The sequence below is a fragment of the Rhinopithecus roxellana genome, chromosome 3 (assembly GCF_007565055.1).
Source record: "Rhinopithecus roxellana isolate Shanxi Qingling chromosome 3, ASM756505v1, whole genome shotgun sequence".
Lineage (NCBI taxonomy): Eukaryota > Metazoa > Chordata > Mammalia > Primates > Cercopithecidae > Rhinopithecus > Rhinopithecus roxellana.
In genome coordinates, this window is record NC_044551.1 from 35938274 (window position 1) to 35962378 (window position 24105).

Sequence of the window (24105 nt, forward strand, 5' to 3'; positions counted from 1 at the left end):
TGAGAACGGAGTGATGCAACCAGTATACTTGCGAGTGACTATCTGTTATCTTACTCTCACAAACTTGGCCTCAGGATAATGCCTCAAAAACTCTTTACAGAAGAAAGAACATGACAGTTGTAACCTGGCTTTCTCCTTGACTCAAGTCTCTAAAGATCTGGAGTCAGGCATGGCTAAGTCTGGTCTGGGCCCGCTCTGTGTGGGTGCCATCTGATTAAGCATCTGTAGGTGTCAAAGCCTGGCTGACATCCAGACCTTTCCTTCTGGCTAGACTTCATTGGCCAAATGTGGCCTTTCAGCTCACATCTGTCCTCCAGGCTGGTCACACACTGGGTACCAGCATTTTGGCAGACAGTACAAGCACAACAATTACAGCTGTCTCTGTGTGGTCCTGCACATCCAATCCTCTTAATTAGCTGACTTGCTTTAAGTTCATTATTTGAAATCTTGCCCTTAACCCCCCAACAGTGTAGTCTTCCCCAAAGAAGTTTTAAAGCACCTCTTTCATTAGATTATTTCTAGATACTTGATATTATATTTGCTCCTCTACCGATATATTTTCTTGAATTTCACTTTCTACTTGTTTCTGGTTTATGGAAATACAACTGGGGTTTTCAGTAAAACTCTGTGATACAAAACTCTGTAATAATGCAAATTTGGATATAAAGCCACTGGTATTTGAGTCCTCTCTCTGGCCTCCATTCTCCCATAGGTATATTGGCTAACGTTCTTCTCCTCTAAAGGCTGGAGGAACACAGTTAGAAAGTGACTCTTTTTCACTCTGTAATCATGCGTGACTTTCTTGGGTCCTTGTGTGGACAACTGGGTACGGCACAAGTTTCAGTCTTTACTTTTGTACTCTGTGTATCAGCACAGATGGCCTGAAATCTTTTACTTTACACTAACTTCACCAGAAATGAACCCTCACATTTTACTGATTGAATTTTTGGACTCCACATATAACACTGTAGTGGAGTGTTACATACATTGGTGTCATTTCCTGCAGACTTGCTAAGTTTGTTTAACATCTCTAATAATTTGCTATAGATTATTTTAAATTTTCTATAGCATCTAAAAATAATGAAGTGTTTGTTTATTCCTTTCCTTTCTTTATGTCTTTACCCCCAATTTTATCTTCATTTCTGTGAAGAATATATGTTTATAATGGACATCCTCATCATAGAGCCAATATTAAAGGAATAGTTTCAGTATTTCACCTTGAACATAATATTTGCTATAAGTCATTTGTAAATATTTTTATCAAATTAGGACCCTGCCAATTTCTTATTTGGTAAGAGTTTTTACTATAAATAGGTATTAAATTTTATCAAACATTTTTCTGCATCTACTGAAATGATTGCATGATTAACTCTCTAATGTTACAACATAAAAACAACCTGAAGTTCCTTAAATCAGCAAGTAATTTATTTTATTTATTTATTTATTTATTTATTTATTTATTTATTTTTGAGACGGAGTCTCGCTCTGTCGCCCAGGCTGGAGTGCAGAGACTGGATCTCAGCTCACTGCAAGCTCAGCCTCCCGGGTTCACGCCATTCTCCTGCCTCAGCCTCCCGAGTAGCTGGGACTACAGGAGCCCGCCACCGTGCCCAGCTAGTTTTTTGTATTTTTTAGTAGAGACGGGGTTTCACCTTGTTAGCCAGGATGGTCTCGATCTCCTGACCTCGTGATCCACCCGTCTCGGCCTCCCAAAGTGCTGGGATTACAGGCTTGAGCCACCGCGCCCGGCCAAGTAATTTCTATATAATATATCATAGTTTTCATCATTTTAATGTGATGCTTGATCCAGTTTGTTGATATTTTGCATGGGATTTTTGTCTTCATTGTTATAATCAAGATTGGTCTGTTTCTTATACTGTCATGTGCTACCTCATAAAATGAGTTGGGGAGTCTATTCTCTTTTTCAATTCTCGGGAGGAGTTGGGGTAAAACTAGAATTATTTCTTGTTGAACATTATATAGCACTCATAGGTAATGTTATCAGTGTTTCAAGATTTATTTGAGGGGATGTTTTGAAAAACGGATTTAATTTCTTTACTTATAGAATTTTCATGTTTTATCTCTCATGTCAATTGTATTAATTTGTATTTGCCTAGGAATTTGTTCATTTACTCTAAATTCTCAAAATTTTTTGGCATAAAATTGTAAAATCTTCTTGTTGTTTTAAAAAAGTATGTAAAGGCTCTGTAATGATGTTCCTTTTATATTCCTGACATAAGCTATTTGTGTCTTCTCTCTTTTCTCTTGATCAGTTTTACCAGAGGCTAATCAATTATATTGATTTTTTTCTTCAGAAAAGCAAACTTTAGCTTTATTGATTCTCACTATTATCTGCATGTTTTCAATTTTATTAACTTCCATTTTCTTCTTTCTACTTTCTTTGGATTTGCTGTTTATTGCATTCTTCAGTTGAACTCTGTTTTTCTGGTTTTTTGGTCCATTTGTTCCATCAATTATGAAGAGATGTTTGTTAAAATTTTTTACGTTGCAGATTTGTACATTTCTCCTTGGAGTCTGTCATTTTCTGTTTTAGCTTTTTTGAGGCATATTAGAAGCACACAAATATATCTTTCTTCTTAGAGACAAGGCTTCATTCTGTCATCCAGGCTGGAGTTCAGTGGCCTGATGGAAACTCACTGCATCCTCAAACTCCTGGGCTTAACAGGCCCTCCCACCTCAGGCTCCCAGGTAGCTAGGACTACAGATGTCTATTACCATGCCTAGCTCATTTATTTAAAAAAAAGAAAATTTAGGAGACAAGTCTTGCTATGTTGCCCAGGTTAGTCTAGAATGCCTGGCCTGAAGCAACCGTCCAACCTCGGCCTCCCAAAGCACTCGGATTATAAATATGAGCCACTGCACCTAGCCGACAAATATATCTTTCTGTTGAATGAGATCTTCTACCATTATAAAGTTACTTTATCTCTAATAATGCTTTTATGTCTTAGATTCTACTTTGTCTCATATTAATGTGGCCACATCAGTTTTCTTTTGATTAAGCACAGTATATCCATCTTCATCCCCTTTTTTCTATATTCTAATGTTTTAGATCTCTCTCATATAAACATTATAAAGTACGTTTTTTTAAAAAAAATCCTATCTGATAATTGGTTTCTAATAACTGGAGTTTTTGTCCACTTACACATAGGTAGTTAATGATATATTTAGGTTTGAAATCAACTGTCTCATTTTGAGCTTTCTATTTCTGTTTTAGGTTCTTCTTTCTCTCCATTTTTATCTTCTTTTAGAGTAACTGTTATTATTTCATTGTTCCTAACCTCTACCAGTTTTGGAGATTATATCTGTGGCCCCTTTTTGAAATGGGCACATTAGAAATTACAATATGAATCCTCAACTTTAAAATATAATATCAGACATTATTCTTCCTTACAGATAATTCAAGTAACTTATTTACCAGCATCTTAGCTTATATGCATTTCTTATGCAATTATTTCTATATATTTTAATTTCACAAGATATAACTATTTTATTAATTTCATTTTAATATCTCTATTTTTTTTTCTTGCATCTCAGACTTTCCACCAGCGACCACTTTCCTTCTACTTGAAGTTTCTTCATTAGAGCTTCCTTTTGTGAGGACCTGATGGTAGCAAACTACCTCCACTTTTGATTGTGTGAAAAAAAAAGTGTTTAATGTTACCTTTATTCTTAAGAGATATTTTAACATAAAATATTGGATTAACAATTACTTTCTTTTATCACATGGAAGATCCTCTGGCTTCTAGCTTCTGTTTTATTGTTGAGACATTGGCTTTCATTCTAGACAGGGGTCAGCAAATTATATGCCTGGCCGAATCCAGCCTACAGCCTACCTCAGTGAAGTTTTACTGTACAGTATCTATGCCCGTTCATTTCCATTTTGGCTATGGCTGTCCTCACACTATCATGGGAGAGTTGAGTATTTGTAACGAAGACCACATGGCCTTCAGAGCACAAAGCAACTACTTTTTGGTCCTTTTTAAAGAAAGCTTGCTCACCCCTCGTTTAGCAGTCACTCCCTTTGAAAGCCATTTATTTTCTCTGGTTTCTTCAAAGATTTCTCTCTTCCATTTTCTCCATCTTCACTACAGTTTGCCTCTTTCTATTTACCCTTCTTGAACTGTTTCAGGTATCTTGAATTTGTTGACTAATACCTAATATCAGTGCTTAAAAATTCTGAATCATTCTCTCGGTTAGCTATCTATTAGTGCATACAAAATTCACCAATTAGCCGCTAAGACAATAAACATTTATTATATCTCACAGTTTCTGTGGAAAGGAAATCTGAGAGTGACCTGGCTAAGCAGCTTTTGCTCAGGAGCTCTCATAAGGCTGCTTTCACACATCAGCTGAGTCTGTATTCAGTCAACACTGAATGATTGACCGGCATTGGAGGATCCACAATGAGTAATTCACATGGCTGGCAAGGTGGTACTGGCTGTTGGTGGAAAGTCTCCATTTCTCTTCAGATGAGCCTCTCCACACAGCACGGTGTCCTCACAAGATGATGACTGGCTTCCCACAGAGCAAGTATTCCAGGAGAGAGACAGAGTAGGCAAAAGCTACTCTTTTAATGATGTAGCTTTGGACATAGTATCATTGATACCACATTCTATTCATTAGAAGCAAATCACTAAATCTTGTCTATACTCAAAAAAGAGATAAATTAGGCTCCATCCAGTAAAAAGAGAAGTACTAAAGAATATGAACCAATTTTAAAACCACTCATTTTGTTGTTGTTATTATTGAGATAGAATCTCACTCCATCACCCAGGCTGGAGTACAGTGGTGTGATCTCAGCTCACTGCAACTGCCGCCTCCTGATATCAAGCGATTCTCATGCTTCGGCCACCCACGTAGCTGGGATTACAGGTGTGCACCACCATGCCAGGCTAATTTTTGTATTTTTAGTAGAGATGAGATTGCACCATGTTGGTCAGGCTGGTTCAAACTCCTGACCTCAAGTGATCCACCCACTTCAGCCTCCCAAAGTGCTGGGATTACAGGTGTGAGCCATCACACCCGGTCCCCATTATTCTTTATGATATTTTCCCCCACTCCTATTTTCTGTTGCTTCACTTTTTAAAATTTCAATTAAATATAGGTTAAGCTTTCTCATTGTATCTATGTCTCTTACCTTTCCTTCTGTGTTTTCCACCTCTTTTTACTATGTTACACTATAGATAATTTTCTCTGTCCAATCTTTCAATTAATCAATTCTATTATTAACCATATCAAGTCTGGTATTAACCCCATCACTAGGTTTTCAAGTTCAGTCATTTCATTTCAAAAAACTTTTTGTTAATCCCAAAATGAATTGTGTCTACATATTTCATTTGGTTCATTTTCAAATCTACTAAATCACTTCCTACAATATCTTATTTCTTACAAATAACTTCATTTTGCGTTACATTTCTTTAAACATAATTATCAATGTTGTTTCCAGATCTGTCTCTGCTAATATCAATATCTGAAGTCTTTGTGGAATTTTGTATGCTTTCTCTGCTGATTTTTATTTATAGAGGCCAATGTTCTCATATGTTTGAATCTTCAGTTAAATACTAAACAATTTTAGTATTTAAAGAATTGTTTTGTTATGCCCTATACACAGGGAACACTCTGAGTCTACAAACACCTTAAAACCAGCTCAAGATTTGAGATTTTGGGAAAACCCAGAAGATTCAATCCCTGACTGTAACTGCTCAAAAGAGTTTTCCTACTTCTTCTCTCTCTCTCAGTGGTTAGAGACTTTGACAATTGTAGCTGAGTGTGGTCAGAGGATTGACTAGACTCCTACTTTATGACAAGATGTTTATGTTTGTCCATCTTACCCCAAAGAGTAATCAGATAGCATCCTTAAGGGAATACAGTAATTAAATATTAGAACTGAGACTTGAACCAAGGCTCTTATGTTTCTCCTATGCCATACCTGATCCCTACAATCAATAACTGGTAATGTTGGACAGTGATGATTATGGTATTGCCTATTCTTTCTCTTCTCCCACAACACAGCCTCCAGGGGAATGTCCTACTCAGCAATATCAAGTCATATAAGAGCTTAGGTATGCTGGCAAAAGGAATTCATCGATGCTGAAGGCAGAAGCTCTGCCTTTTACTATCTAGACTGCCAGCGAACAGAAGTAAAACCTTCAAGTTGAGTAATATGAGGGGTGCTAGCTGACTACTGGGAGAACAATTGTGTACCTTCTAAGACAGGGCTGCCACTACTGCAGAAATATAACAGCACTGTGTATAAAATAACAGGGCATTTTTTCATGGTGCATGTCAGCAGGGTATCTGATTGATACACTGCATTGTTTTCAATCATGGTTTTATGAGGTCCCATTAAATATTGAAAACCAAGCTATATATTTAGAACAGTAATTAGTCTGAAGCAGCCTCTGTGCCTTATCCCCTTTAAAGTTTTCAAGTAAACCAAGGATGATGAATATTTAATGTACTGTACCTCATTGTCATCTGATAATACGATTTGTTATAGGGTTATAAAATGTTATATTAGGTTCTTACAGCACATCATTAATACTGTAAAATGTAGCTGAGCTCCCAGGCAGAGCTGTTTGACAGAAAAACAACAGAAAGACAAGTGATATCAACCATTTTCTCCAAGGGCTTAGAAGACAACCAACTAAGAGGTCAAAAGATGTTTTTAGTGCATTTGATATACATTAAAGAGAAAAGAAAGGGCCGGGCGCGGTGGCTCAAGCCTGTAATCCCAGCACTTTGGGAGGCCGAGACGGGTGGATCACGAGGTCAGGAGATCGAGACCATCCTGGCTAACATGGTGAAACCCCATCTCTACTAAAAATACAAAAAAAAAAACTAGCCGGGCGACCTGGCGGGCGCCTGTAGTCCCAGCTACTCGGGAGGCTGAGGCAGGAGAATGGCGGGAACCCGGGAGGCGGAGCTTGCAGTGAGCTGAGATCCGGCCACTACACTCCAGCCTGGGCGGCAGAGCGAGACTCCGTCTCAAAAAAAAAAAAAAAAAAGAGAAAAGAAGGGTGAACACAATGAGGAAAGTAAGAAAGTAAAAGAGGACAAGAACAACAAAAAAACATACAGAGGAAAGTTACAAGAACATACAGAAAACAAAAGAGGTAGAGAGGTGATTAGTTGTGGAGAGAATTCAAAGATCAGGTAGAAATTTGGATGGAATAAACATTAAAGTTCTTTGATACATTTAGATACTAGGATTCCCTGTTCCCTTAAAAGGGGATTAGTATATATCATCCCATAATATGCCACTTTGACATAATAATTATTTTGAGCTGGAAGCAACTGGGCCAAATCAGACATAGGAAGAGCTCTCTGTCCTTCCCCATCTGCCTAAAAGCAGGGCATAAATTTTCCTTGTGAAACAGATGTCCCTTCTTTTCCATATCAGAAAGAGGAGTGCCAAAATGAGTCTATATCAAGAAATGTTGCGAAAGAACTCTTATCTACCATTAGTTTCCTCCATATATGTTCTACTCACCTTCCCACAATTTATTGACTCTAGAAGTCCAAACCCCTTTCCTTTGTCTAGTCTCTTCTCCACAATTTATCACCCTTTGTTAAAATTGTATATAAGCCCTAGAGGACAACTGCCTCTTTGGATTTTTCACTTCTTTTCTGTGAAGCCCTCATGTACCTAAAATTAAAAATATTAGCATCAATAAAATATGTGTTTTTTCTTGATAATTGTTCTTTTGTGAGTTTAATTATCTGACCCCAGTTATGAAAACCTAAATGTGTAGAGAAATAGTTTTTCCTTCCTTACACCTTGTGGTTGAAACAATAGCCACAGGGATCTCATGAGGCAATTTAGTCTACCTCATGGATTCTCTGAAAGAATCCAGTAGCCCCCCCAAATGATTGCTGCTATCCACAGAGTAAACTCTGATAATAAAATAAGTATTGCTTGACAATAGCAATAGTAAACCAAGATTAGAGTTTAGACATTGTTATTTACTTCCAGTCCATTTCTGTCAACTACATAAACAGGCTAAAGTTCAAAAGTCATATCAAAATCTAATTTAGGGCCATAACTTTCAAACCATTAACATCAGAAGGGATCTTGGCAATCATGACAGTCTATAGTAGTTAGGAGTATGACCTTAGAAGACAGATAAATTCATGTTTCATGCCTACCATACATTAGCTGTGTGACTGTAGACTTCCCAGGCATCATTCTCCTCATCTGTACAGCTTACAGTTGATAATAACTAAGATTATGCAAGTAATGCACTTAACACAATGACTACATGTTTTAAATACTCAATAAATATGAACACTGATGCTAACAGTGAAAAAGAGGACAAGAAGAAGAAATTATCCAACTTGCTATTTTACAAATAAGAAAATTAAGGCCCAGAGAGGAGAGATAACTTGTTAGAGACAATACAGCCTATTATTGCTGAAACAGAAGGCAGAGTCAAAAATCTCTTTTTCACTATAAGCTACAATTTATAGTTCTTATTATGTATCTATTTTGGCATTAGGTGCATTAGGATCAATTAAAAAAAGAAACACAAAACATGGTCTTTAGTGTCAAGAAATAAGATTTATCTATTGAACACTGGAAGAATATAAAATTTATGCCATGGCTAACATTTATTTAATAAATATTATAGAAATTACATATGTCTGCAAAAAGTTAATGAAATTGAGAGAAAAAATTTTATACTATAATGCAAAGTTTAAAAGAAAATAACATTATGTGTAGATATGTAAGAAAGGAAAAAAATTACACCAGAATAAAAGATACCAAAATAATGACAATGATTTTTTTCTCTAAGTGGTTTTCTTCTTCGTCATGCTTTTAACATATTTTCCATAATTTCTACCAATGCACATACTACTTTTTAGAATTATAAGAAAGATATGTTTTGTCTCACCAAGGGAACATTACATATAGTGGGAAAAGTGTCTATTCACAATAACAACTACAGCATATATAAAATATCCAGAAATACAATTTTAAAGAAGGTTATTAGACTTATATAAATAAAATGAAATAACCCATAAGACAATATTATATTGTACTACCTCCTATAAAAAAGTTTTCCATAAAATAAAGCTCTTCTAAACTTCATCTAAAATAATTCAAAAACTATAATAATTAGAAAAAAATAATTTAAGACTAAAGAAAATACAGATAATTTTTCAGTCATCTGATTGACCAGGCTGAAACAGACGGACAACACCCAGTGCTGGCACTTTTGGTGGACATGTACTACCTTTCTAAAGGAAAGTTTGGCAGTATGCATGAACATTTCAAGTGGGTATGCTCTCTGGCCTGTTGATTCTCAGTGTTAGTAATTTAAGGGGATAATCAGATGTGCACAGAAAAGCTTGGAGAAGCATTGTTGTGTTCAGATAGAATAAATGAACAACCTAAAAACAACTAAACATGGCCACCGTTAATTAAACTACTCAGTAAATAAATCATAGTTCATTCATACGAAGGAATTTTAAGTAGCCACTAAAAACTGTATGGCTCTAAACTCATGGCATTTTGTTAAACAAAAGGGGAGATTACAAAATAACATGTGTAATATGTAACACTTATGTGAAATTACAAACACACTGAGAAATATTTGGGAAAAGGGCCATTTCACAATGTTGAGATTTTGAGTTTGGGGGTTTTTGTTTGTTTCTTATTTATACTTTTTTATTGTTCATTTTTCCCAATAAGCTTGAATCATGTTCATAATCAGAAATAAACTATAAAGCTCATTTCATGTTGGAAAAAAAGTAGTACTTTAAGTGAAGAGACAGAAAAACAATAGAATGAGTCAATGTAATCTAAGGAGAAAATATGAATCTAAATCTTGGTTTTGGTAAATTACTTCAATCTCCTCCTTTGTCAAAACTTATCAAAGAGTCCAGGGAGTTAGTAAGTTGATTTGTTTACAAATGGTCTTTTTCTTCTCTTGAAACTATAGCAATTTTAATGAGCAGGAAAATGTCCAAAAAGGAAGAAAAATGGCTAACTCTGGGTAAGATATGAAGATAACTTCTCTAGGGTCTTAAGAGAAGGGAAAATAAGAGAATCTGAACCTAAAGTGAGATTTGGAGTCGGTTTGGGAAAGAATATTCAAGCTCAGAATACCTGGAGATCTTTAAGCAGAGCTGGACCACTACTTGTCGAAGATGTTTTACAGGAAATAGACTTATCAGAGGGGGCATTGGAATAGATGACCTCTGAGTTACATTCTAATCTAAAACTGACTCTGTTTCTCTGTAGCACTTAAAAAAAAATAGTTCTCTAAGTACTGATCTGGAAATGTGCCTATAGGAGATTCCAAGAAAATGGTGGATTGAATGCAATTCCTCTACTCTCCTTCTCAATTCAAATCATTTTATCTCATTTATATCAAAGCCTGGGACTCTAGTGGCTGAGTGCAAATTTGCAAGAGACCCAGGGATCACACAATTTATCAGCCTTTGTTAAAATTATATATAAGCTCCAGAGTGTAACTGCTTCTTTGGGAGAATAAAAGGGAAGGCTTTCTTTGTTATGTACTAGAAAGACATATTAAAGACATAGACATTCTGACTACTGTCAGGACAAGGAAATAAAGGTTTACTTCTCTTAAGAATAAAGAGAGAGAGAGAGAGAGAAAGCCTTGGGAGAAGGATTTCAACTAAAATGTGGATCTTGGGAATGTTTGACTTACAGAGATCTGTGGACCCAGGGGACAAATAAACAGAGGCCCTAGTGTCTACCAGATCTCTCAGGCTCCTCAAAAAAATTTTAACAGGTGAGTGAAGCATTCCCACCCTTTAGGCTAAGTGAGTACGGGAGACAGGAAAGCAGGGAGATGTACTCCAGGTTAACAATACCTCAGAGCAGCGTAGCAGCCAGAGACAGAAAGATCAATCAAAACAAACAAAACACAGAACCAACCTTTGATAGATGCTGGAAGAGACAGATGACAAATTGAAAAGGAAAAAAAATAAGAGCTTAGGGATATCTGTGTATACTCCCTTTAACTTCTACTCTCATTCCTCAAGAGGACTTTCCAGAAATAAAAGAAATAGTTTCCAACTAAACTATGTAGGAAGTGAATTAAAGGAGAAGATGTTCAAGATCACTGTTGAGACATGATTTAGTGGCCTAAAAAAATTTAGAGTATGAAGAAATACATAAAAAGATAAAAATCACAAGACAAAAAAGATGAAAATGAATTGGAAGAAGACTATGAGATTTAACATACAAATCAAAAGAGCTCTAGAAGATGTGTTTTTTAATTACTATGGATGCATAATAGTTGTACATATTTGTAGAGTACATGTGATATTTTGCTACAAGCATACAATATGAAATGATCAAATCAGGATATTCATCACTTCAAGGATTTATCATTTCTTAGTGTTAATAACATTTCAGTCCTACTCTTTTAGTTATTTTGAAGTGTACAATAAAGTATTGTTAATAATAAGATCTATTGTGCTACCAAATGCTAGATCTTATTCTATTTGAGTGTATTTTTGTACACATTAGCCTTTCCCTCTTTATCCCACCTCTCCCTATTACCTTTCCCAGCCTCTGGTAACCATCATTCTACTCGCTATCTCCATGAGTTCAGTTTCTTTTTTAGCTCTCACATTTTAGTGAGAACACATAATATTTGTCTTTCTGTGCCTTGCTTATTTCACTTAACATAATGTTATCCAGATCTATCCATGTTGCTGCAAATGACAGGATTTCATTTTTTTTATGGCTCAATAATATTCCATTGTGGGTATGTACCACGTTTTCTTTATCCCTTCATCTGTTAATGGACATACAGGTTGATTCCATATCTTGGCTATTGTGAATAGTACTGCAATAAATATGGGTGTGCATGTATCTCTTTGATATCCCAGTTTCCTTTCTTTTGGATATATATGCAGCAGTGGGATTGCTAGATTGTATGATAGATATAAATAGAGACAACAAGAATTCAAAAAATTAGAGGGATGGAATTAAATCATAGAGTTTTTTTGTTTTGTTTTTGTTTTGTTTTTCTCATTTCAAGTTTACTAAAACTTTAACAGTACAAATTATCCAGATTGCAGATTATCAAAAGATCAACTCAGTGAAATCCACATTAAAAAAGGGGCAAACATAAAACAACCCAAAAACAATGAAAAGGAACAACATAAAGAAGATTCACTAGCAAGTCTCTCAAACTTAAAATTCAAAACAGAATGGAAATAAGTTTATATAACTCACTCATCCACTTTTGTCTTCTTCTGTTTCAGGGCTTGATTCATGATCACATTTTTCATTTCTTTCATGTACACGGTCAATTTCTTGACCCTTTGATTCTTGGTTTTCTTTTTCCACTGAGGATCTGATCTTCTCATCCTCCTTATTTTTCAATGTGGAGGACTTTAATTCATTGTTCTGACTGCTTTGTTTTATTTTTGAGAAGGGACTTTGATCTATATCAGCTTTTTCTCCCCCTGCTATTATTTGAGCTTATTACGATCACGACTTTTACGGTACATTCTTTTCTCACTGTGTGAACTCTTACTTTTCTGTGTCAACTCTTACTTTCTTGGTTTCTGTATTTTTCTTGGTTTCTGTTTTTACTTTCTTCTCTCTCTGAGCTCTGTGAGTCTCTCCTCCTTCTCCTCCTATCTTTACTTCCTAATCTTCCTGGTGGTGTTCTTCTCCCTCGGCTTTGTGACCATCGCCTTCTCCCATATACCTGTTCTCTCTGTATCTATGGTACTCCTTTCTTCTGCTGCAATCTCTGTCATGGCTTCTTGATCTCACTCTTCTTTTTCTGTTCCTACTTCTGCTTTGTTCTCCTGTTCTGCTATTATAACTGTGTTAACGTTGAGTTGTATCACACTCTTTACTCCTGGATTGTGTACATACATCCTTTTCCTTAGTTTTACTATGATCATGCTCATTACTCTTTGATTCTAACTGTTTAGACTTCTCTTTACCTCTACCCCTTTCCTGATCTTTTCCTTTAGAATCAGGCTGCTTTTCTTTTTCTTTAACATTCTCATGATCCCTTCCTTTGCTCCTTGACCTCATCCTCTTTTCTTCATGTCTATTATGTTTTGAATATCCTTCTTGACTCTTTGCTTTCTCTTTGCTCTTACTCTTAATTTTAGATTTATCCCTTTACTTTGTTCGTATTATATTTATCATCTTTTTCTGAATTTCTTCTGATGTCTCTCTTTACTGTTAGATTTACAGCCTTTAACTTTATTTTCCTTTCCATTTTCTCTGTTTGGACTCTCAAATATATTCCTGTGGTTAGTTATTTTTCTCTCTTTAACTCTACCTGGACTTCTCTGATTTTCTTTTATTTCATTCAGCTCACTCTTATCCCCTTTGATCCATCTTTCACCACTTGATACCCTCATTCTTTGAGCTCTCTGCATCTCTTGCCTCCAGTGTGCCAGAGTCTCACTAAGTCTGAAACAATCCCTTGATCTGGATCTGGAAGAGTTTGATAACACCTTGATCCTCTTCCTTTAATTTTCCTGCCAGATCTAGTAACTAAAAGTCATCTCTGGTATGAAGCAGGCTGGGAGTTAGATGGATTACATTCTCTTTCTTTCTCCCTCTCTGGCTTTTCCTTTCCATTTCATCAGCTTTAGGAGGGCTTTTTCTCATTAGGAATCTATTTTCAGGTACTGTCTCTTCTGGACAGACAGTAGACTGGGGTTGTGCTTTAAGACTGTCAGCTTCACTCTCACTAGATGCACTCTTTTTGCTTTTCTTTCACTTCTTTTCCTTCTTGTGGTTTTGGGAATTTTTCCAATTTTGTTTCCCTTTTCTTTGATTTCTCTTCAGAAGCACTTTCAGAATCAGAGGAATCAGGTGAGAACTGAGAATCACTTGAGCTATCTTAGTCACTAGATGAGGAGGAGGAAGATGATGATGATTTATACCTTTTCTTTTCTTATTTCTTAACTTTAGATTTGGGAATCACTTCTCCATAACTGAGTATCTGTACCTCTGTAAATGCTTTGCTAGTGGCATCCATCTTGTGGTTTTCTCTCTCTCTTACAATTTCTTGGCTAGAGATTACTTGTCCAAAAACAACATGACACCCATCTAAATGAGGAGTTGGTTTCATTGTTATGAAGAACTGTAAACCATTTGTATCCTTCCTTCTGTTGGCCGTTGACAAGAGAAATTCTTTGTTGTTTTTGACAGCAAAATTCTCATCTTCAAAAAATCCTTGTTAGATGGATTCCCCTCCTCATCCATTTCCTTCACTGAAGTCACCACCTTAAACCATAAAGTCCTTGACAACTCTGTGAAAGAGACAACTCTTATAATGTAATGGCTCTGAGTTTATTTCTCTGTCCCCTTTTCACCTGTACAAAGACAACTAAACTTCTCACTTGTTTTGGGGCACACATCAGAAAATAATTCAAAGACAACTCTTCCAGCAGGTTGTTAATAGCAATGTCAAAAATAAAATAAAATAAAATCTAGGACATTGAAACTTTATTCCCATGGCTCCAATACTTAATCTTCACATGAAGAAAAGACCAGAAATAAACCAAGGACAACTGATCCTTTTGCTCCTGTTCCAGTAGAGTTTCCTCTTCTTTGGTCCAGTCCTTTAAACCATTTCATATCTAACCCTGCCAAAAAAGGAGCTAAAGCCCGCAAACTGCCTCCCTCCCTGACAGTTCAGTCCTAATTATTGAGGTGTTTTTTGTTTCTTGTTTTTTGTTTTTAGTTTTCTCTTTATTTGCTTGTTTTTTCTATTCTTTGTAATCAGAGTGGTCATCAGTTTGCAACAATTAAGATGTTGTTTGCAAGCCTCACATTAACCACAAAACAAAAACATGTAATACACACAAAATAAAAAGCAAGAAATTAAAACATACTGTCAGAAAAAAATTACGTTTATACAAAGGAAGTCAGGAGAAAAGGATAAAAGAAAGAGAGGATCAACAAAACAACCAGAAAGAAAATAAAATGGCAGTGGCAAGTCCTTGATTATCAATAATAACACTCAATAGAAATGGGGTAAATTATAAATTAATCAAAAGACATGAAGAGGCTGAGTAAGTTACACACACACACACACAAGAACCGACTATATGCTACCTACAGGAAAATTACTTCATGTATTAAGACACAGATGGGCTAAAAATAAAGAAATAGAAAAAGACAATTCAGGCAAATGGAAACCGAAAAAAGCAGTATATCTACTTATCAGACAAAGTAGATTTGAAGACAAAAACTGTAAAAAGAGATATGGTCCTTATATAATGATAAAGGGGTCAGTTCATCAAAAGGGATTTAACAGTTGTAAGTACACATGTGGAAAATATTTGCATTTGAAATACAAATAAAAGGAGTCTCAGAAAACAAAGAAAGGTAAAAATTTAAAAATTCTTAAAAAGACTGAAAATCTATAACTTTAATGAATATCTAATCAAAATTTAAACAGGGTTTCCATAGAAATAGAAAAATGGATTTTAGAAGATGGCCGAATAGGAACAGCTCCAGTCTCCAACTCCCAGCGTGAGCGACACAGAAGACCAGTGATTTCTGCATTTTCAACTGAGGTACTGGGGTCATCTCACTAGGGAGTGCCAGACAATCGGTGCTGGTCAGCTACTGCAGCCCGACCAGCGAGAGCTGAAGCAGGGCGAGGCATCGCCTCACCTGGGAAGCGCAAGGGGGAAGGGAGTCCCTTTTCCGAGCCAGGGGAACTGAGACACACAACACCTGGAAAATCAGGCGACTCCCACCCCAATACTGTGCTTTCAGCAAACGGGCACACCAGGAGATTGTATCCCACACTGGGCCGGGAGGGTCCCACGGCCACGGAGCCTCCCTCATTGCTAGCACAGCAGTCTGCGATCTAACCACAAGGCAGCAGCGAGGCTGGGGGAGGGGTGCCCGCCATTGCTGAGGCTTAAGTAGGTAAACAAAGCCGCTGGGAAGCTCGAACTGGGTGGAGCTCACAGCAGCTCAAGGAAACCTGCCTGTCTCTGTAGACTCCACCTCTGGGGACAGGGCACAGCTAAACAACAACAACAAAAAAAGCAGCAGGAACCTCTGCAGACGCAAACGACTCTGTCTGACAGCTTTGAAGAGAGCAGTGGATCTCCCCACACGGAGGTTGAGATCTGAGAAGGGACAGACTGCCTGCTCAAGTGGGTCCCTGACCCCTGAGTAGCCTAACTGGGAGACATCACCCACTAGGGGCAGTCTGACACCCCACACCTCACAGGATGGAGTATACCCCCGAGAGGAAGCTTCCAAAGTAAGAATCAGACAGGTAGAATCGCTGTTGAGCAATATTCAATCTTCTGCAACCTCTGCTGCTGATACCCAGGCAAACAGGGTCTGGAGTGGACCTCAAGCAATCCCCAACAGACCTGCAGCTGAGGGTCCTGACTGCTAGAAGGAAAACTATCAAACAGGAAGGACACCTATACCAAAACCCCATCAGTACGTCACCATCATCAAAGACCAGAGGCAGATAAAACCACAAAGATGGGGAAGAAAGCAGGGCAGAAAAGCTGGAAATTCAAAAAATAAGAGCACATCTGCCCCTGCAAAGGAGCGAGCTCATCGCCAGCAACGGATCAAAGCTGGTCAGAGAATGACTTTGACGAAATGAGAGAAGAAGGCTTCAGTCCATCAAATTTCTCAGAGCTAAAGGAGGAATTACGTACCCACAAAAAGAAACTAAAAATCTTGAAAAAAGAGTGGAAGAATTGACAGCTAGAATAATTAATGCAGAGAAGGTCATAAACGAAATGACAGAGATAAAAACCATGACACGAGAAATACGTGACAAATGCACAAGCTTCAGTAACCGACTCGATCAACTGGAAGAAAGAGTATCAGTGATTGAGGATCAAATGAATGAAACGAAGCGAGAAGAGAAACCAAAAGAAAAAAGAAGAAAAAGAAATGAACAAAGCCTGCAAGAAGTATGGGATTATGTAAAAAGACCAAATCTACGTCTGATTGGGGTGCCTGAAAGTAAGGGGGAAAATGGAACCAAGTTGGAAAACACTCTTCAGGATATCATCCAGGAGAACTTCCCCAACCTAGTAGGGCAGGCCAACATTCAAATTCAGGAAATACAGAGAATGCCACAAAGATACTCCTCCAGAAGAGCAACTCCAAGACACATAATTGCCAGATTCACCAAAGTTGAAATGAAGGAAAAAATCTTAAGGGCAGCCAGAGAGAAAGGTCGGGTTACCCACAAAGGGAAGCCCATCAGACTAACAGCAGATCTCTCGGCAGAAACTCTACAAGCCAGAAGAGAGTGGGGGCCAATATTCAACGTTCTTAAAGAAAAGAATTTTCAACCCAGAATTTCATATCCAACCAAACTAAGTTTCATAAGTGAAGGAGAAATAAAATCCTTTACAGATAAGCAAATGCTTAGAGATTTTGTCACCACCAGGCCTGCCTTACAAGAGACCCTGAAGGAAGCCCTAAACATGGAAAGGAACAACCGGTACCAGCCATTGCAAAAACATGCCAAAATGTAAAGACCATCGAGGCTAGGAAGAAACTGCATCAACTAACGACCAAAATAACCAGTTAATATCATAATGGTAGGATCAAGTACACACATAACAATATTAACCTTAAATGTAAATGGACTAAATGCTCCAATTAAAAGACACAGACTGGCAAACTGAATCAAGAGTCAAGACCCATCAGTCTGCTGTATTCAGGAGACCCATCTCACATGCAGAGACATACATAGGCTCAAAATAAAGGGATGGAGGAAGATCTACCAAGCAAATGGAGAACAAAAAAAAGCAGGGGTTGCAATCCTTGTCTCTGATAAAACAGACTTTAAACCATCAAAGATCAAAAGAGACAAAGAAGGCCATTACATAATAGTAAAGGGATCAATTCAACAGGAAGAGCTAACTATCCTAAATATATATGCACCTAATACAGGAGCACCCAGATTCATAAAGCAAGTCCTTAGAGACTTACAAAGAGACTTAGACTCCCATACAATAATAATGGGAGACTTCAACACTCCCCTGTCAACATTAGACAGATCAACGAGACAGAAAGTTAACAAGGATATCCAGGAATTGAACTCATCTCTGCACCAAGCGGACCTAATAGACATCTATAGAACTCTCCACCCCAAATCAACAGAATATACATTCTTCTCAGCACCACATCGCACTTATTCCAAAATTGACCACATAATTGGAAGTAAAGCACTCCTTAGCAAATGTAAAAGAACAGAAATTATAACAAACTGTCTCTCAGACCACAGTGCAATCAAACTAGAACTCAGGACTAAGAAACTCCATCAAAACCACTCAACTACGTGTAAACTGAACAACCTGCTCCTGAATGACTACTGGGTACATAACAAAATGAAGGCAGAAATAAAGATGTTCTTTGAAACCAGTGAGAACAAAGATACAACATACCAGAATCTCTGGGACACATTTAAAGCAGTGTGTAGAGGGAAATTTATAGTACTAAATGCCCACAAGAGAAAGCTGGAAAGATCTAAAATTGACACTCTAACATCACAATTAAAAGAACTAGAGAGGCAAGAGCAAACACATTCAAAAGCTAGCAGAAGGCAAGAAATAACTAAGATCAGAGCAGAACTGAAGGAGACAGAGACACAAAAAACCCTCCAAAAAATCAATGAATCCAGGAGTTGGTTTTTTGAAAAGATCAACAAAATTGACAGACCGCTAGCAAGACTAATAAAGAAGAAAAGAGAGAGGAATCAAATAGACGCAATAAAAAATGATAAAGGGGATATCACCACCGACCCCACAGAAATACAAACTACCATCAGATAATACTATAAACGCCTCTACGCAAATCAACTAGAAAATCTAGAAGAAATGGATAATTTCCTGGACACTTACACTCTTCCAAGACTAAATCAGGAAGAAGTTGAATCCCTGAATAGACCAATAGCAGGCTCTGAAATTGAGGCAATAATTAATAGCCTACCAACCAAAAAAAGTCCAGGACCAGATGGATTCACAGCTGAATTCTACCAGAGATACAAGGAGGAGCTGGTACCATTCCTTCTGAAACTATTCCAATCAATAGAAAAAGAGGGAATCCTCCCTAACTCATTTTATGAGGCCAACATCATCCTGATACCAAAGCCTGGCAGAGACACAACAAAAAAAGAGAATTTTAGACCAATATCCCTGATGAACATCGATGCAAAAATCCTCAATAAAATACTGGCAAACCGGATTCAGCAGCACATCAAAAAGCTTATCCACCATGATCAAGTGGGCTTCATCCCTGGGATGCAAGGCTGGTTCAACATTCGCAAATCAATAAATGTAATCCAGCATATAAACAGAACCAAAGACAAGAACCACATGATTATCTCAATAGATGCAGAAAAGGCCTTTGACAAAATTCAACAGCCCTTCATGCTAAAAACGCTCAATAAATTTGGTATTGATGGAACGTACCTCAAAATAATAAGAGCTATTTATGACAAACCGACAGCCAATATCATACTGAATGGGCAAAAACTGGAAAAATTCCCTTTGAAAACTGGCACAAGACAGGGATGCCCTCTCTCACCGCTCCTATTCAACATAGTGTTGGAAGTTCTGGCTAGGGCAATCAGGCAAGAGAAAGAAATCAAGGGTATTCAGTTAGGAAAAGAAGAAGTCAAATTGTCCCTGTTTGCAGATGACATGATTGTATATTTAGAAAACCCCATTGTCTCAGCCCAAAATCTCCTTAAGCTGATAAGCAACTTCAGCAAAGTCTCAGGATACAAAATTAATGTGCAAAAATCACAAGCATTCTTATACACCAGTAACAGACAAACAGAAAGCCAAATCATGAATGAACTTCCATTCACAATTGCTTCAAAGAGAATAAAATACCTAGGAATCCAACTTACAAGGGATGTAAAGGACCTCTTCAAGGAGAACTACAAACCACTGCTCAGTGAAATCAAAGAGGACACAAACAAATGGAAGAACATACCATGCTCATGGATAGGAAGAATCAATATCGTGAAAATGGCCATACTGCCCAAGGTAATTTATAGATTCAATGCCATCCCCATCAAGCTACCAATGAGTTTCTTCACAGAATTGGAAAAAACGGCTTTAAAGTTCATATGGAACCAAAAAAGAGCCCGCATTGCCAAGACAATCCTAAGTCAAAAGAACAAAGCTGGAGGCATCACGCCACCTGACTTCAAACTATACTACAAGGCTATAGTACCCAAAACAGCATGGTACTGGTACCAAAACAGAGATATAGACCAATGGAACAGAACAGAGTCCTCAGAAATGATACCACACATCTACAGCCATCTGATCTTTGACAAACCTGAGAGAAACAAGAAATGGAGAAAGAATTCCCTATTTAATAAATGGTGCTGGGAAAATTGGCTAGCCATAAGTAGAAAGCTGAAACTGGATCCTTTCCTTACTCCTTATACGAAAGTTAATTCAAGATGGATTAGAGACTTAAATGTTAGACCTAATACCATCAAAACCCTAGAAGAAAACCTAGGTAGTACCATTCAGGACATAGGCATGGGCAAGGACTTCATGTCTAAAACATCAAAAGCAATGGCAACAAAAGCCAAAATTGACAAATGGGATCTCATTAAACTAAAGAGCTTCTGCACAGCAAAAGAAACTACCATCAGAGTGAACAGGCAACCTACAGAATGGGAGAAAATTTTTGCAATCTACCCATCTGACAAAGGGCTGATATCCAGAATCTACAAAGAACTCAAACAAATTTGCAAGAAAAAAACAAACAACCCCATCAAAAAGTGGACAAATGATATGAACAGACATTTCTCAAAAGAGGACATTCATACAGCCAACAGACACATGAAAAAATGCTCATCATCACTCGCCATCAGAGAAATGCAAATCAAAACCACAATGAGATACCATCTCACACCAGTTAGAATGGCAATCATTAAAAAGTCAGGAAACAACAGGTGCTGGAGAGGATGTGGAGAAATAGGAACACTTTTACACTGTTGGTGGGATTGTAAACTAGTTCAACCATTATGGAAAACAGTATGGCAATTCCTCAAGGATCTAGAACTAGATGTACCATATGACCCAGCCATCCCACTACTGGGTATATACCCAAAGGATTATAAATCATGCTGCTATAAAGACACATGCACACGTATGTTTATTGCGGCACTATTCACAATAGCAAAGACTTGGAATCAACCCAAATATCCATCTGTGACAGACTGGATTAAGAAAATGTGGCACATATACACCATGGAATACTATGCAGCCATAAAAAAGGATGAGTTTGCATCCTTTTTAGGGACATGGATGCAGCTGGAAACCATCATTCTTAGCAAACTATCACAACAACAGAAAACCAAACACCGCATGTTCTCACTCATAGGTGGGAACTGAACAATGAGATCACTTGGACTTGGGAAGGGGAACATCACACACTGGGGCCTATCATGGGGAGGGGGTAAGGGGGAGGGATTGCATTGGGAGTTATACCTGATATAAATGACGAATTGATGGGTGCTGACGAGTTGATGGGTGCAGCACACCAACATGGCTCATGTATACATATGTTATGCACATGTACCCTAGAACTTAAAGTACAATAATAATAAATAAATAAATAAATAAATAAATAAATAAAAACATTTGAATTGTTAGGGGTATCTACCTCCCTGGGCAGTATGCTTCCATTCAAATGTGAGGAACTGATTGGTGAAGTGGGCCAATTTCTGCTTTAGAAGTTCTCAGAATGAACAGGTTTAGGCTGACAAGGGGATGTTCGTGGAAACCAGTAATGGGGGAAAATAAAAAAGAAAGAAAATAAAAAAAAAAGAAAAATGGATTTTAAAATTTATACAGAAATGCAAACACTTTGGAATAATTAATGAAAATTCTAAATAAATAATGAAGACTACTCAAATGAGAACAACCAAAGTCTATTCATTTGGAGCTTGCTATAGTAAGAGAGTCAGCCACTACCACTTGTTTTTGGCAGAAATACAAAGCAGGCAAGGCAGTTAGAATAGCTATAACCATTAGAATAACTAAAATTAAAAAGCCTGAAAATAGCATGCATTGGTGAGGATGTAGAACAAATAGAACTCTTATAACACAGCTGGGAGGAATGTAAAATAGTACAACCACTTGGATATCAGTTTGGTAGTCTCCTAAAAGTTAAACATAAACTTACTGTACTGCCCGACCATTCTACCTCTAAATAGTTAACAGAATTAAAAATATATTTACACAAAACATCATACATAAATGTTCATAGCCAATTTATTTGTAATTGCTAATCATTAGAGATAATTAAAATGTCTCTCAACAGATGCATAGTGTGAAAGGAAAATAAATCTTGGGGCCCCAAAATCACTAAGCTAAAGGGAAAAGTCAAGATGGGAACTGCAGAAGGCAAACCTGCCTTCCCATTCTATTTAATCACCCTTCTGCTCACTGAGATCAGTGTATATCTGATTGCTTCCTTTGGATAGGCTAATCAGAAACTCAAAGAATACAACCATTTGTCTCTCACCTACGTGTGACCTGGAAGCCCATCCCTGCTTCCAGTTGTCCTGTCTTTCCAGACAGACCCAGTGTTCATCTTGCATATGATGATTGACTTGTCATGTTTCCCTAAAATGCATAAAACCAAGCTGTGCTCTGACCATCTTGGATACATGTTGTTAGGACCTCCTGAGGCTAAATCGCAGGCACACATCATCAACCTTGGCAAAATAAACTTTCTAAATTAACTGAGACCTGTCTCAGATATTCAGAGTTCACAATAGATAAACAAAAGGGGTATTTTCATCCAATAGAACATTCTTCAATAAACAAAACAATCCACACAGATAACAAACAAATTCTGAATTAAAGGATCTGAATTAAAGAATTTACATGGCACATACTCTAAAATCAACCACATAACTGGACATAAAACCATTCCCAGCAAATGCAAAAGAACTGAAATCATACCAAACACTCTCAGGTCACAACACAATAAAAATAGAAGTCAAGACAAAAAAAATCACTCAAAACTATGCAATTGCATGGAAATTAAACATGTTCCTGAAAGACTTTTGGGTAAATAATGAAGTTAGGGCAGAAATCACAAAGTTCTTTGAAAATAATGAAACAAAGATACAACATACCAGAATCTCTGAGACACAGCTAAGTTGGTGTTAAGAGGGAAATTCATAGCACTAAATGCCCACATCAAAAAGTTAGAAAGATCTCAAATTAACAGCCTAACTTCACAACTGAAAGAATTAGAAAAGCAAGAACAAATCAACCCCAAAGCTAGCAGAAGATGATAAAGAACAAAAATCAGAGCTGAACTGAAAGAAATCGAGACACAAAAAGTCATTCAAAAGATCAGCAAATCCAGGAGTTGGATTTTTGTGAAGAAACTAATAAAATACACATACAAAATGAACTTCTACTTTACAATTACAAGGTAAAGATAGAACAGAGGGGGAAAAAAGAAAAACAAATTCTGCAAGAAAAAGTAGGTGACTTTATACACAATCTTGTGGTAAAGCAGATTCTTTTATCTAAAACTGGAAAATAAAGTGTTCTAAAAACCATTTCTAGCCATATAAAAAAGACATCATCTTAGTCCATTCAGGCTGCTATAACAGAATACCAGAGATTGGGTGCTTTATAAACAACAGAAATTTATTTCATACAGTTCCGGAGGCTGGGAAGACCAAGATCATGGCACTGGCAGATTTGGTGTTTGGTGAAGGCCCACGCCCTAGTTCACAGAGGGCCATGTTTTCACTGTGTAATCACATGGTGGAAGGGGTGAACAAGCTCTCTGGGGCCTCTTTTATAAGGGCACAAGTCCCATTCTTAATGGGACTTGATACATTCCCAAAGGGCTTATCTTCAAATATCACCACCTTAGAGATCTGGTTTCAACCTAGGAATCTGGAGGGATGCAAACATTCAGTCCATAGCAAACACTATAATCAAATTCCAATGCTGAAAAGTGAAAATGGGTGCCTGCAATGCATTTTTAATCTCTTTTACATTGACAAGAAGGAAAATTTCCAAGAGAAAAGTATACGAGATTGTGAATAGGAATTC

General features: G+C 37.2%; 1 pseudogene; it reads right to left on the reverse strand.

Moving 5' to 3' along the window:
* Nucleotides 1-12241: 12241 nt before the first annotated feature.
* On the reverse strand, nt 12242-14501 carry LOC104657296 (annotated as a pseudogene).
* Nucleotides 14502-24105: the final 9604 nt, after the last annotated feature.